The sequence below is a fragment of the Mytilus californianus genome, unplaced genomic scaffold (assembly GCF_021869535.1).
Source record: "Mytilus californianus isolate M0D057914Y unplaced genomic scaffold, xbMytCali1.0.p SCAF_2, whole genome shotgun sequence".
NCBI classification, from domain to species: domain Eukaryota; kingdom Metazoa; phylum Mollusca; class Bivalvia; order Mytilida; family Mytilidae; genus Mytilus; species Mytilus californianus.
Window position 1 is genome coordinate 108213857 of NW_026262668.1, and position 11488 is coordinate 108225344.

The 11488-nt window shown below is 32.3% G+C and overlaps 2 long non-coding RNA genes across 20 annotated transcripts in view; one reads left to right on the forward strand and one right to left on the reverse strand.

Moving 5' to 3' along the window:
- The window catches only part of LOC127730693 (uncharacterized), a 70961-nt gene that overhangs the window by 17234 nt on the left and 42239 nt on the right, over window positions 1–11488 (forward strand). For 3 of the 19 annotated variants that reach the window (XR_007995238.1, XR_007995236.1, XR_007995223.1), the window contains one exon: window positions 133–887. The exons of 12 other annotated variants lie outside the window; for them this stretch is intronic. This is a non-coding gene — a long non-coding RNA (uncharacterized LOC127730693). Of the gene's footprint in view, window positions 1–132; window positions 888–8975; window positions 9522–10743; window positions 11047–11488 lie in introns of those variants that run through there. 4 more of the 19 variants (XR_007995240.1, XR_007995242.1, XR_007995230.1 and 1 more) reach the window with 4 other exon arrangements.
- Window positions 7146–8945, reverse strand: LOC127730698 (uncharacterized). Its single transcript, XR_007995246.1, has 2 exons — window positions 8798–8945; window positions 7146–7633 (listed from the first exon to the last, which is right to left on the reverse strand). It is a non-coding gene; the product is annotated as an uncharacterized LOC127730698 (long non-coding RNA).

Genomic DNA, 11488 nt, shown 5'->3' on the forward strand with positions numbered 1-11488 from the left:
AAAACTCACAATATGTCATAGGCATATAATTTGTAGGCGGTTTGGGACCTCTTAAGTGTATTAGACTATTAATTATTATAACATTACTTCATGGAAGTTAAATTTATATTATTTATGAATATTTTATTTCAGTTACCATTCACAGTGAACATGGTGAAGAATAACCAATACCATGAATACAGGACATAGAAGACTACCTCACAAATATGGGAATTTTACAAAAAATACAACATTTAAATTTACAAAGAAGACATTTATTTTGACATTCATGGACTTTTAAAGTAAAGAAATTAGAATGTGAATAAAAATCCTTGGAAATAAAATTTTGAACTTTGAAGAAGATTAAAGATTATGTTTGTTCTAAGAAAGTTTTAAGAAAACAGATACATTCAAAACTGTAAAAAGGAAACAATACAATATTCACAATTACTCTTGAGATCAATTACTCTTGATATATAATTAAAAGATCATATAAAAGTAAGGAAATTTGGTTGAATTGCCAATGAGAAAAATATCCACCAGAGTTCAAATGATGTGATAGTGAGCAATTATAGGTCACCATATGTCCTCCAACAATGAAAAAAACCGAACTATATAGTGTGCTATGAAAAGGTTTGGATATGACAAATAGAGAAAACTAAGAGCCTTATTTTAACAAGTTAATATATGAAAGCAAAATATGAACCAAAGACAAGCACTGAAATACTTATGATTATTGTTGATTTACTCTTGAATATTCATGTTGAATGTTAAAAAAGATTTTAAATCAGAGTTATCATCAATATTCAACTTGTTAAACAACAAGTCACTGTTTGACAGAAAGTTCTATGCCAAAAACCTTGTATGTATTGCATCAGAAACAAATTTTAGATAGAACACTAGGAGACTATATACACAGGTAAAATAGCTACGGACGTTTCACGGATGTGGTAATAAACGTCCGTAAAACATCCGTAATACGGATGTATTACGGATGATACGGTTACGTCCGTAAAACGTCTGTAAAAATACATCCGTAAAACGTACGTGTAAAAACTGATGTAAAACGGATTTTCCGTTTCACGGACGTTTCTTAAACATACGTATTACGGACGTTTCTGCAACATCCGTATTACGGCTATATCTTATTCAAAGATGTAAAAGTACCATGCATGATATATGCACGACAGCTAATACATGCATAAAGTAAAATTCTTAACTTGCTTTCAACATTCTGCATGCCAGACATACATGTGTATAGTGAATCTCTGCTTCAAGCCTATAACTTTTAATATTTGCATAATATGAATACATATGAAGTGATTTTTTTCCAAAAAGACCACATGATTTAATTAAAAGTATGAAATATTAAAATAATTAACTGACAATGTCAATGACTGATTTATAATCCTTTTCTCCAGAGCATTTTTTTTTTATATACTTCATTTGCATAGGATTTTTCAATGAAATGCAGAAAATACGTGTACTTTAATGCAATGTTAACTGTACATGAAAACGTTTCAATTGATGCACTACAACACAGAGGCGTCATTATAGAGAAAAGGGTTAAATATAGCAATTTAATGAAAAGTGTATAGTAACAGGAACATATATACTGATAAACTGTCATGACTGTTCCCAGGTAGTAATTAACAAAATTAAATGGAAAGCTTCTTAACAACAGTCACGATGATTCAACAGTTTTCTCATTCTTTCATATAATAAAAAAGATAGTGAGTTTCTAAACACTGAATTTTTTCATTGCTTCTTGATGTTCATCATGAACATCCATTTATTTAATTTAAGATATGGTTGTACTTTTCCATCAACCATTTTAAAACATATCTTCCAAAAAAAATCTAGAAAAGGAGTCAACTTGTAAGTGAAATTATATAAAAATAAAACAATGTTAATTAAAAAAAATATCTTTTTCCTGTATGTAAGGTCAAATAAAAAAATATGTGTGTTTCTTATTTCCGCAACTACCCTATATTTCAAGCTTAGAAATAGCCTACCCTAAAGTTTTTTTGATTTATCAATAAGCACTGTTAAAGTCAGAATTTCTCTCCCATCAGCCCATAGACTCAATGTAAAAAAAAATTGTAAAATAAGAAAAATCCCCTACCTATCCTATTTTTTTCAAAGATGTAATAGGAAACACACATGTTATTTCAGTTGGCCTAATGAAGAAATAAATGTAATTGAAAAAAAATATTTATAGTTTTTAAAAGATTTTATTTTTAAAAGCTTGTCCTCACAATATTCATGATATAAGTTGAATTATACAAAGAGTGCTTGGTGTCTTTCCCACAAACAACTAATGATGGATGGCTGATTAATTGCCATGAATGCAGTTAAAAGAATATAAAAATCTAACATTTAACCTTATTTGTAACGCTTGAGTAAAAATGACTGGATGTATATATATATTGTACAAGGCTGAATTAAAATTACCGCATACCTGGTTTCTTCAAATGAGACCGATGAAAATAGACCTGACTGTTGTCAATACTTGATTGTTGATCATTCTGATTATCTGTCCAAGTACAAAACTATGCTAACAAGAAATTGCACATGAGCATATAGAAAGTACTTGAAAAGTTTCAGATTGTTTGATGTCTGAAATAGTTTCTATCCTGTTCAATGACTGAATGAGGATCATAAGATTTAGGGGGAAGGAAACACTCTTATCGTGTTTAAATCACGACAACCAATGCAATAGTCACATGGTGTTACTTCGTCCCTTATACCCGCCCTTATATTAAAGCCCTTATACAATGCATCTGAGACTACTATAACCTCAGACTATAACATAGTGTTATAATAGTCTCAGAATATATGTAGAATAATGCCGGTAACATTATAACTTTACCATACATTCATTCTCCTTTGGTGTGGAATAAAAGCAAATTACCTGCAGTGCTTCTATTTTATTAAGTTGTGTTTCAAGCAAGCATTTGTGAAAACAGTACTATTTAAAGTATTTTTGGGCAAGATAGAAAATTACAGTACAGGGCCTTTTGGTGTAGGTCTATTGTTAATGATGAAATTGAAAGAGGATACCAATTAAATTAATTTATAACCAAAAATCTAATTAAACGAGAAAAGCCAGAGAATAAAAGATAAAACAACAATCACTTACCATTACACATAAACTGACTGATCCAGAAATTTTCATAAAGGGGGTGGGGGCACTGACTGTTAAAAAGCAGGCCTCACAAGTCATGGCAGTGGCGGATCCAGATATTTTCATAAGTGGGGCCCACTGACTGCCTAACTGAGGGTCCCGCTCTGGTCATGCTTCAGTGATTTCCTATATAATCAACCAAATCCCCCCCGGCCCCCTCTAAATCCACCTCTGCATGCTTAAGTGATAATCCCTATACAATCAATCAAATTTTTCCCACAAAAAGGGGAGGGGCAGGGTGCACTAAATTCGCCTCTTTGTGCAACATGAACATCCAAAATACATGAATGAACTCAAGTAGAGATAGTAGTGAACAGTTCGGAACTTCCCGTGGCTGCTCAACATGTGGAAACCTACGTCTTAGTATAATTGCAAATTTAGTAAGTAAAATTTTGATTTGATTCGACATTTTGACAAACATGATAACATAAGGGACTGACGACATCATAAGATCGATGTAGGATAAAAAAAAACTTAAATCAAATAGTTTGGGGGTGGGGTGGGTGGGTAAAAATTGCTGCAAGTTTTGTTTATCCAACATCAATTTTACATATATATCAAATCAATTTTTCCCAAATTAAGTGAAAAAGGGGGGGGGGGGGCAGTGAATTATCCTACATTGAACTTTTGATGTCGACTCGTCCCTAAGATCTGGTGAGCTTTTCGTTGAATATAGGAGATAGTGATTAAAGTATTTGCAAGCAAAGTTCATAAGTTGAGAATTATAAAACAAAATATATTGTTTAACCTTGGACCAATAGATCAAGTCCAAAATTTAGCCATTTCAAGGATCGATCAGGGTGATAATGTAGCACTGGCTATTATAATACTTGTGTAGAACCTTGTATAGAGTAAACCAAGGAGGCAGTAGGAAAACTTATAAGATGTTTCCTAATAATCATGATTACAAAAGAACTTGACACGGATTCTTAACTGAAGGTCTGTCCGATTAGTAAAATTTCGAATGCACTTAAATGAATACATAAGTGACCCCCCCCCCCCCCTCCTTAAGTCTCCGCCAAGACTGATAGACTCCTAAAGCCAATTCTGTAACCAAGAGCATTCCTATGTTTATATTTTATTTATTATTGAGTTACTGTTTAACCTTTAGTTCTTCTCTGATTAGAGCTAGGATTTGTATAGTAATAATATACAAATCCTTGATAAGAGTAATCCTCGTTTGTCAATTTTCCATAATTCCGCGGCACCACCCCCTCAGCAAACAGTCTTGTATTTAATTCTGAATAGAACAAAATGTAAAATAAGTGAATAAGTTATAGATTAAATAATAAATAAATAATTAAATATTCTTTATTTAGTTTTTTCTTTATTCTCACTTCTTCCAGAGACATGTACATGTATGTCTCTGATTCTTCATAGTCTTATATCAGAGACATATATACACAGAGATTGGCAACTCCGTGAAATCCCGTTAAAAAACGCGGCCCGGAATGAGATTCTCGTCGATAATTATTCTACAACATGTAGACAAGTCAGGGATGAATAACCTCGATAGCTAATCAAGAAAAGTAATAGGAAAACTTATTTCAGATCAAATAAATTCTTTTTCTAAAAAACTACTTGAAATAATATATTATATAATAATATTTTTTTAATGTATTTGATTGAGAAAATATTTTTTTCTTTTTTTCGGCATTTCTTTTTATTTAAAAAGTAAAATCTGGTAATGATCATGATGATCATGATATTACAAGAAACATTTCTTTGCTAAAGTTTGCTTCTAAATTACACAGTGAAATTATGTGTGTCCGATTTTCCGGTCATTATTTCCTTAGAGTTGTGACTGTGGATTCACAGGTGTGCGATTACGCAAATTTATTGCCCTCCGATCACCTGAATTTTGCCGGAGGTGAAGTTCTAAGTGGATTGTTACTTGGTAATTGTTTTTACAACTAAACAAATTCTGACATTATTTTAACCATGACCAGAACTTTATTTTAACAGAAACACTGGGCTATACTATGAATAGGGTAAACGGACAGAAAGTCACAGGACATAAAGTCACAAATTTGATAGGACAAAAAGTCACAAATAATGTATTGACAATTGTTTGATTATATAAGAGAAAGATCTTCAAATAATATATTTTTTTACATTTATTCATTTTTAAGTTCAGGAAATTGTTCATAAGCCTTGATAAATGAAAAATTATTAAATTTTAATCATGCAAATAATATATTTCTTGGCACCATGAAGCCATTTAAGTGCCAAACCACTTTGACATTTTGTTATCATAACAATTATTTGATCATCATTGATATTTATTGAATAAATTTTTAATTACAAAGTTGCTTCATATATTATAGTTCAATAAAAAATCAAAAAATTATTTTTAAAATTAGTGTTTTCTTGTTCAGAGAAAAATAATCTCAAAACTGAATTGTGACTTTTCGTCTGTGACTTTTTGTCCGTGACTTTTTGTCCTGTGACTTACTGTCCTACATTCTACTATAGTATTCAATCAGGAACAAAAATAGTCATTTAACATGTCAAAAAAAAAAAGAAATCAGAAAGCAACTTTTGTATATAAAAAAAATATGTAGCCAGTAGAATTTTGTCTCGTGGAAAACGGATTTAAATGATTACTTTTTGATTGACCTACAATTACATTATTTGTGGAACCTTTGCATGAATTTCCTAAATGAACGTACATTATGTACAGTGTTGTCGAAATCACTATTTTTGCTGTCATGAAATATTGAATATGAATCTGTCATTATTTGTAGTTTTTTATAGACTTAATATCACAGACCCTGATTAAAAACAACGTGTATCATAAGTGCAGTAAAATGCTCTGCTGAACTGTAGAATTTTAATGTTCTGTTTCATAGACCACAGAAGTACTGCAACATTCTTATCTTTACTCTTTCCTATCGGGTAGTGAAACTCGAGTTTGAAATTAGAAAGATTTAAAATTGAAGACAAGTTTTATCTGATCTTTTGTGGGTTTATGTTTCGGTGCAGTGCTATGTGGGCTGTTATTTTCTTTTCATTTGTCATTTTTTTATCTGTGTTACACGACCTTGTACTTTTTGTATTGCCCCTTGACATCTCCTGCTTCTGTTTAAACCTTTACCACTAATATCTCATCTGGTTTAAATAAAATAGTGTCTCATTCCCGGAATTTGTTATACAGGAATTCATTGCAATATCAGTTTTTTTATAAGCATATAAACTGCTTGGTCTCTTCACACAATTTATGTTTAGGACGAAATGCATCAATAGGTACATACATGTACCAGGTCACCAATATATAAGTACACGTTATGTGCTTTTGACCTCCACAAGAATTCTTAAACATTCATAGATGTGCAAAGAATATTTTTGTCGTTGGGTTGTTGTCTCATTGACATATACCTCACATTTCTGAATAGTCATAGCAGCTGTGCCTTTTCAATTTATTGCAGAAAATATTTGCATTAACATTTTTCAAAATAGGTGAGGTGAAACAGTGATCACAGAATGAGGACATGTAAAACTGAAACAACACAACACAACAGATAAATATAAACAAGCACCATTGCTAAAGGACTGAAACAAACATAGATGATGACTAATATGAGCGACTAGTAGTGTACAAGTAGAGTAAACATTTCTTGCTTCTTATTCTACACATTTTGTCATTTCATGTAAACAATTAAATATGTTATTTTCCGAGGAGAGGAAGGAATTTGTGAAACGAAATATTTTGCCTTTAGTACTGTCAAGTTATATATTCACAGGAGTGTTGTTGAATAAATGAACATTTTCCCTTTTTTACATTATGCTACCTTTATGCTACAAAGGTAGCATTTCCATTCTCATGATATACAAAGATATTATAGAGTGGTCTTCCAATGATAGTCATACATGTAAATCATTGTCTCATTGGCAATCATACTACATCATCATATTGTTATACATGTATGTAAAAATTATGTACATGTATACTTTGTAAACGTAAAGAAGACAAATGAAGTTGAACACAAGATATTTATTTGCATTTTTATCCGTATAGTCTCTGCACAACTGCCACTTCTGTTTCAAATTCAATAGATTGAATGCAGAGTCTTGTATTTATTCTTAGTTCAATGATGTCACCATCACTTGCACAAAAATCGCATACACATGTACATCAAGTTTGGCATATGAACTATGATATTTGAACTACAATAATGTGGTGTTTTCACAGTCAGGATAAGCACAGGTCATTTTCTCTCTTACAAAACCATTTTTTAGTATCACATTGATAGTAGTACATGTAATCAGTCCACTACACGACTGTGCAGTAACATTTGAAAAAAGTCATCACTAATAGTTGTTCTTGTCTGCCAGGGAATCTTTTTTTTTCAATCAGAAAGGCTAGGGAGTCCTACATTCAGCACATGTATGATATTACATCTCTTGTATGCTGCACTGTTAGGTAAATTTGATCAACATCTTTGTTCTTTTATAACATGCAGGATCCTGTTAAAAAAAAAATGCTGTCAGATACTGAATGTAAATATACATGTATATAAACTTGTAAATGTCATCAAAGTGGTGGAAATAATGAAAAAAACAATTTATATACACAAAACCGGTATGACTTGGGAAAGTAATTCCTGTGATCAATGGTGATGGGTACATTTTTTCTTTAAAGATGGACAATTTTATAAACTGTAGCCATGGACAGGTGCCTGTCTTTATATTGAAGAGAATGAAAATGGCTGACAGCTTGAATGGTCATTTTTAATTGTAAATTGCATCAAAGCTGGTGAAAATATGGAAAAAACAACTGTTATATACAAATCCAGTATGTCATAAGAAAGTAATTCATGTGCTGGGAATAATTATTCTCTAAAGATGGAAAAGTTTATTGACTGTAGACATGGACCTGTCTTTATATTAAAGAGAATGAAAATGGCCGACAGCTTGAATGGTCATTTTTAATTGTAAATTGCATCAAAGTTGGTGAAAATATGGAAAAAACAACTGTTATATACAAATCCAGTATGTCATAAGAAAGTAATTCATGTGCTGGGAATAATTATTCTCTAAAGATGGAAAAGTTTATTGACTGTAGACATGGACAGGGGCCTGTCTTTATATTGAAGAGAATGAAAATGGCCGACAGCTTGAATGGTCATTTTTAATTGTAAATTGCATCAAAGTGGGTGAAAATATGTAAAAAACAACTGTTATACACAAATCCAGTATGTCATAAGAAAGTAATTCATGTGCTGGGAATAATTATTCTCTAAAGATGGAAAAGTTTATTGACTGTAGACATGGACAGGGGCCTGTCTTTATATTTTAAAAATTGAACGTGGCCGACAGCGAGAATACTGAATTTTAATTGTAAATTGCATCAAAGTGGGTGATTTAATGAAAAATTCAACATATTTACAAAAAACCAGTATGTCTTGGGAAAAGTGATTCATCTCATAAATGGTTTTATTCCTTTTCGAATGAAAAGGTTTTAATAAAAAATACGTCCGTGTAAAAAATTTTCATAACGTCCAGTCGGCCAAGCTTTCCCCTTATTATTGACCACAATAAAACGTTAATCGTCACAATATTTTAACTAACAATTACTACAAACTGAATAAAACAAGGTAAATAATTTACGAAATTGAAATATATACTTACATTATGCTGTTTTGAAAAGCTTGATGTAAAATAAAAATCGAAGCGGTGGTGAACTTGTCATGATCAGTTGCAAAATGGCGATCTCGTTAAAGTCTCGTGTGACGCGTGTTTTTAATTGGATTTCGCTGACCACTGTTACAGTTGCCAATCTCTGTGTATATATGTCTCTGCTTATATTAAGGATTTGTAGAGTATACAAATCCTTGATTATAACAAAGGCATATAATACTCAGTGTACCACTTCTGAACTTTTTTGTAATTATTTTCTATACTTAAATCCCCATTCTTGATTCCAGACCGGGTAAAGAACTAACTCTCATATATACGTAAATGATCGTAAATGTACGAAAGCTTGACACGTCGAATACGAAAACCCGGAAATATTTTCTCCGTTGCCGTTTTTTATACTATGACGCAAAATCCATGGACGCTCGTCTGCTGCTGAATTCATGTTTTACAGTTTAACAAGGATTTGTATAGTGTCACTGTACAAATCCTTGAGTATAAAGAATGGAAAGATATATTATAGTCAGATAGATAATACAAAGAACTCTGGTTTTTCAAAACCGATTGGTCAAAAAGTTATTAGTATGAACAGATAAATTGAAATGGGTTGCTTGTCGATTAACTGATTAACTGGAAGAAACCGGGGAACGAAAGAAAGTTGTGTTTCTCTTAACGGATTACGTACCCAATATTTTGTACTTGGAAAGCGCAACGAAAGGTAAATATTATCATGTACATATTTAAGAAGATGCTAGTGCTATACTTTTCACGAAAACAAATTTGAATTTATAAATGTCATCGCATGCAAACCCGAAAATCAGTCAAAGATTGTCAAGAACGGACGCAAGTCAACTCGACCCACTGGCAAAACGCCCTACTTTTTTAACAACACGCCTCCCTTTATAAAAATATCCCACTCTTGTTAAGGGAGCTACCATGTGAGTTTTATTGGGGGTACTGGTAGGGGTGTATTATTTGAAAAATATGCGGAACTGGAGTTCTGTCAAGGGTGCAGGTCGTTTCGTAACCTGGTCGTTTCGTAACTAGTCGATTCCTAACTTAACTAGGTCGTTTCGTACCTGAGACGTTTTGTAACCTTATATCAATATATAATAACAATAAGAGTAGTAGGTTACGCAAAAAGTAATAAAAAGACTTAGTGATGTATGTAAAATTGAGAATGGAAATGGGGAATGCGTCAAAGAGACAACAACCTGACCATAGAACAGACAACAGCAGAAGGTCACCAACAGGTCTTCAATCACGCGGCAGCGAGAATTTTCCGCACCCGGAGGCGTCCTTCAGCTGGCACCTAAACAAATATATATACTAGTTCAGTGATAATGAACGCCATACTAAACTCCAAATTGTACACAAGAAACTAAAATTAAAAATAATGCAAGACTAAAAAAAGAGGCTCCTGACTTGGGACAGGCGCAAAAATGCGGCGGGGTTAAACATGTTTATGAGATCTCAACCCTCCCCCTATACCTCTAGCCAATGTAAAAAAGTAAACGCATAACAATACGCACTTTAAAATTCAGTTCAAGAGAAGTCTGAGTCTGATGTCAGAAGATGTAACCAAAGAAAATAAACAAAATGACAATAAGACATAAATAACAACAGACTACTAGCAGTTAACTGACATGCTCCAGACTTCAATTAAACTGATATATATCTATATTTATTTATTAAATAATTAATTGCACATAAATTTACACTTTACAAGTACAGTTTTGCACACATGCGAATAGAACAGAAGAATTTGAATTGTCCATCATCATTTAGATGTACCCCGTCTTTATCAAAGTATTTAGTCTTCTGCCACATGCTTTGGTGTCTCCAATACTTGACATCACTCATCTTTATGTTGCTTAGTTCTTTATTTATCTTCTTTTTTTTCTATCATAAGTTGTTTCTTTCATGTTTCTTGTTTTTAGTCTGACGATGTTGGAGCCTATAACTACAGAAGGAACACCTAAGCGCTTGACATCTTTTGCGAGTTGTACAATCTCTGATGCTGTGTGTGATGCAGATAATTTATCACAGATGTCATTCTCTCCAATCTGTATGAAAACAAGCAGACTTTGAACGTGGCCTGTGGAATGCTCTACACAGTCTGTTTCCAGGAGTCCCCGTCCAAGGTTGTGCATTTCACTGGAGTCAAGCCATCTTCCGTAAAATCCAAAAGACAGGCTTGGTAGTTTCATACAATTCCAAGGGCAACACTTTTAAATTTTTACGTAAGTTGATGGCCTTACCATTCCTACCAGTGGAGCATATCAGTACTGCCTTCAACAAGCTAACGCCGGTCCCCAGCCCGGGTAAAAAAGGAGGAGGGTTATGCAATTGCATGTAAAAGTGAAAAAAAAGGAGAAAATAATTATTTTTTTCAGGTCGTGTGCCATTAATCTACTTAATCACTTTACACCTACTGTAATTACTTTTTATTACCTGTCATTAGTTGTCATAAAACCATTAAAGCTGTCACCGAGTGTAATTACCAATTAGCCAATTAGCCAATAATTAAAAAGATTTCAGAAAATTTTAAATTAAAAATATTACAATATTGTTATTATTAGATGAACAATTTGATTATTTTTAAATAATAACTTTAACTTTTTTATTTAAACTAATTAATTTAAACTAACACTTTTGAACCATATTTAATCACAAAAGTTACGA